The following is a 4,685-nucleotide window of genomic DNA, read 5'->3' as shown; positions in this document are numbered from 1 at the left end:
GGGATCCCACTGCCGCAGCTTCAGCCGAGGAGCAGCGTCCGGCCGGCGGGGCCGGGTCTGGGAGGTGGACCAGCCGCGTTTCCTATGGAAACCCCACCTACAGGAAAAGGGAGGACTGGACTGGTACAGTGCCGGGGTGGGTGGGGGCTCCTGGACTTCCCAGCTGGGAGAGGGGTCTGGGAGTGCCCTCGATTTCCAACCTGCAGGTACCATCACTGCTGCCTGCTGTCTCCTGCAAAATGCATTTCACAGAAGGCACGATTCCTGCAGACGGTCCCTAACCCACCTGCAAAGCCTCATTTGTGCTTCAAGAAGATGTCTTCAAGGACCAGCGATGACAGTCTTCTGATCTTGCATTAACCTAAAGACTTGTTCCCCACACTGTTAGACTTCTGACTTACTTTGATTTATTCTCAAATAAATCCGGCATGTCATCCCTGATCCTTGCTCTGCCTTTTGCTGTCAGTTTTGAGGGCAACACACCCACGTCACCTTTTCCAACATATGGCTTTTGATTATGTCACTGCTTCATTTGCATCTGGACACACCAAAAGGAGCTAATGAATCACTGGGAGAGTTGCCACATCAAACACAGGCAGGTTGGCACAAGGAAAGAAAGGAGGCTCTAGCAGATGTGAGCTGTGTCCTGTCAGGCCTCTCCCTATCCCCTACATCCGTCTGCCCTGGCCAGCTCCCCCCATCTTGGCACATGATCTATCCCCAGCTTGGCTCTGCTTTTATTTCCCCAGCATCTCTCCTCACCCAGCAATGATTTTGCATCACCAAATCCCTTCTTTGCCTTATTTCAGCACCTTAGTCCAAGGCCCCACCTTTGAGCAGCCCACGTGTGGCCACGTGGCCATAGCACCCGCTCCCTGGCTGGCTGTGCACGTGTGTGTAGGTAGCACAGTCTGAAGTTGTTTCATGTATTCCTCCTAAGCAGGCAGCAGGCTGCCTGCAGAGCCCAGTTACATCAAGCTGGGCTGTACTTTGGGTCTCAAGGTGATTTAAGGCATTCAGGACATGGAAGGTCACTCCAGAAGTTTCTTTGGCTGTTATGGAGAGCAGAGCATCTTCATGGGGTGGTTTGGGTCCCACCAGCCACATCATCTTTGTCTTGGCCCCTACATCTACCAAGCAGACTCCAGCAGCCCTGTGGCTTGCCCACCTTGCTCTCATCCTGCTTTTCCAGCCTTGATGGGCACCTTTGTACCCCCATCCTATTCCCATTCCTCCCTCCTCCCCTCACAGCTCTGATTTTTTCAGTTGAAGCTCCCATCACCTGTATCTCTGTTCTCATCACTTTTCTTTATTAGGTCAGTTTTAGTGCCACAATTAACAGCAAAAGCAAAACCACCCCAGTGCCAACCAGCCATTTCGCCCTGGGGTGGGTTAGTGCCAATTCTCAGCACACCAGGAGAAAGGTCCGGTGCAGCTCAGCCGTGGTGGGGGGGCAGGAGTCCCGATGCTATTCCTGGGCTCAGCCCCAGCTCCAGGTGACCTTTGCCAAGTCATTTCCCTGCTTTGTGCTCACGCTTCCTCCTCAGCTGAGCAAAGCCAGCGTGCGGGCTCTCCGGAGGGATGCTCTCCCGCTCACCGGCTGCCCGCAGAGCTGCGGATGGAGAAGCGGATGTCTCCCAGCCCATGCCCTGATTTTGGGGGGTGAGGGGGTGGGAAGGCCACTTCCTGCTGGGGGGAGTCTCATCCTTCCACGTCCCTCTTCTCATGCCTTTCCTTCTCAGGGATAGAGAGGAACAGAAGATCCATACTGAAATATCACCAAGGAAAGGAAATAAATGTTATGCCTGAGAATTGTGGGGTTCCCCAAAGAGCCCTGCAAGAGGTATCCTTCTCCCCATCACATCCCAAACCAACCTCAGCAAGTGCCCCACATTTAACTCATCACCATTGTGCCAGAAGCTATATTCCCCCTGACACCAGGACCCTGCTTGGTGCAGCCCCACCCCACCAGCTAGAGGGAGGATGCCCCTTCAGGCTGCTGCAGCGCCGAATCACAGAATCATCTGGGTTGGAAAAGCCCTTTTAGCTCCTCCAGTCCAACCATGAACCTCCCCTTGACCGTTCTCAACTCCCCCAGATCCCTCAGCGCTGGCTCAACCTGACTCTTCAACCGCTCCGGGGATGGGGACTCCCCCCCTGCCCTGGGCAGCCCATTCCAACGCCCAACAGCCCCTTCTGCAAAGAAATCCTTCCTCAGAGCCAGCCTGACCCTGCCCTGGCACAGCTTGAGGCCATTCCCTCTTGGCTTCGTGCTGGTTGCTTGGTTCAAGAGACTCATCCCCCCTCTCTGCACCCTCCTGTCAGGGAGTTGAAGAGGGCCAGGAGGTCTCCCCTCAGCCTCCTCTTCTCCAGACTGAACCCCCCCAGTTCCCCCAGCCGCTCCCCAGCAGACCTGTGCTCCAGACCCTGCCCCAGCTCCGTTGCCCTTCTCTGGCCACGCTCGAGTCACTCAATGGCCTTTTTGGGGTGAGGGGCCCAAAACTGAACCCACTCATTGAGGTGCGGCCTCACCAGTGCCGAGTACAGGGGTCAGATCCCTTCCCTGTCCCTGCTGGCCACACTAGTGCTGATGCAAAATCGCTCTTTTTTCTCCCCAAAGGGGAGATGGGATTTTGAGCAGCAGTTTGCTCAGCCACCATAGGGAAGGGCTGATGTGACAGTGCTGGTGCTGGGAGAAGTCACAGTCACTGAGATGAGGGCTGTGACCCCCTCCTGTGCACCATCCCCCACCAGCTGTGCTGTCCCCATCTGGCTGCACAGATACCAGCCCTGGTGACAGATCTGGACTGCCCAGGAGAAAAGGAGCTGGAGGAGCTAATGCATTAATTATTACGATGCTTCAGGAATAATCCCTGTAGACTACACCTGTGACCCCAAGCCATCAGGACATTAGCAGTTTGCACAGAGGATGGCTGCAGGATTCTGCGAAAGCATTGCTGAGCTGCAAACCACGCCAGCTGCATCTCAGTGGAAGATGGGCAGAGTAATGCTGACAAAGAAAATAGAAAAGAAAAATGGGTTTGAGCTGAGACTTGTCAGAACTCCAGACAGTAAAATAAAATCTGGTGCTAAAATAAAAATACAACGGTCTTCTGTTTACACAGAGGCAGGTTTCCAACGCACAGGTGCTTCAAGACCTCCACAGATAATGTGTCTATGAACATAAAATTTCCCCCCTAGGAGGGTGGCTGCACCTAAAACCTTTCATTTAAAGCTCAGAGCACCGGTTATATTCAATTATTGTAGCAGTATTCTTCAGCTTCTGTGTGATGTTGTTAGTGCCCAAAGCAGATGTAAATGCTATTTACTGGTGTGAAAATGTGGCTCCTCCAAGGATCAGCTGCTCTCCAGGCTCCACAGACACAGGGGACACCCCAGCCTCGCAGGGGTGCAGAGCTGTACTTGAGGCTCCACACACTCGCCGTCCATCTCATGGCAGGGCGCAGCCTGACCATATTATTTTGATCTCCACTGCACAGCTGGAAGCCTTCAAATTTTGTTTATCATTTTGGGTTGGGTTGTCCTTAGCTGGGAACCACAAGCTGTGCTGCACATCTCCAGCAGGGTGCATAGGGCAACACAAAACCGAGAAGGGAAGTGATTTTTTTTTTTCAAGTCTAATAACGAAAAACGTCACCAAAAGAAAAAGAGTTCAAAATCAGCACAACTAAAGACACACCAAGATTTGGCCTCGTTAGTGTGCTTGGGGATTACCGTATCCTGTGGACCACTCAGGGAAGCAGGACTTGGTCTCATTTCTGCCCTACAGCTGCTCCACGGGGTGGGAAATGGAGTCTGAGGGTGAGGACACAGAGCCCAGGATGCACTCTGAGGTGGGACACTCTTCCAGGCTCAGCTCCGTACCTCAGAGCACCATCCTCAGCAGGAGGACAACTGCAAATCTAGATGGAACAAGTGGTGGCTGCTTCTCCTCACCTGGTGCCCTGATACCTGGGATCATGCTTTTTTCCCCCTCAACTGTCCCAGTTTTCAGCCCTTCAAAAATAGGCTTTGCTTCTCTAGAAGTGTCACTCCCTTTTCAGAAAAAAAAAAAAAAAAAATTCTTAATCTCCCTCTGTGCATTAGATATTTCAGGAGCTGAGTGCAGATGCGCAAGGTGACCCAGGACCTGCCCCATCCTCGGCTGCCGGGAGGGATTGGGGCATCTCTGGAGGGACCTTTCTCAGGAGGAAGGAAATGATTCACACTCTCACACACAAATCTGCAGGAGGTGGATGGCCCTTCTCTGGGGGGGGCCTGCCTCTCCTGGTGCTCATCTCCTCTGTAAAACCGTAGGGTGACACTGGCTGAGAGACCCTTTTGGGCTGGGTTGCTCAGGTCCTCACTCATCCTTCACCAGACACGGCTTCTCTCTCCCTCCTCGCAGCCTCCTCCAGCAGCGCCTTCCTTGCACCGGGGAGCCCCAAACCAGGCACATCCCCCCAAACCCACGCTCGCCCCAGCTCCATTCTCCCAGTGTCGGGGAGAGGCAGGAGCCGTCGCCGCCCCAGCTTGCTGCCCGCACCCCTGCCTGCACTTGGCTGCCTCCGCCACAAGAGCCCACTGCTGCTCCGCGCTGGGCTCTGCCGCAGCCCCCGGCTCCCCCCGAGAGGCACCGAGCCCCCGGCCAGCAGCAGACTCCCGGCCAGAGGGGCAATCTGGCT

The sequence above is a fragment of the Athene cunicularia genome (genome assembly GCF_003259725.1).
Source record: "Athene cunicularia isolate RWA chromosome 13 unlocalized genomic scaffold, athCun1 chr13_part1, whole genome shotgun sequence".
In the NCBI taxonomy this organism is placed as follows: Eukaryota; Metazoa; Chordata; class Aves; order Strigiformes; family Strigidae; genus Athene; species Athene cunicularia.
This window is presented reverse-complemented; position numbering follows the sequence as displayed.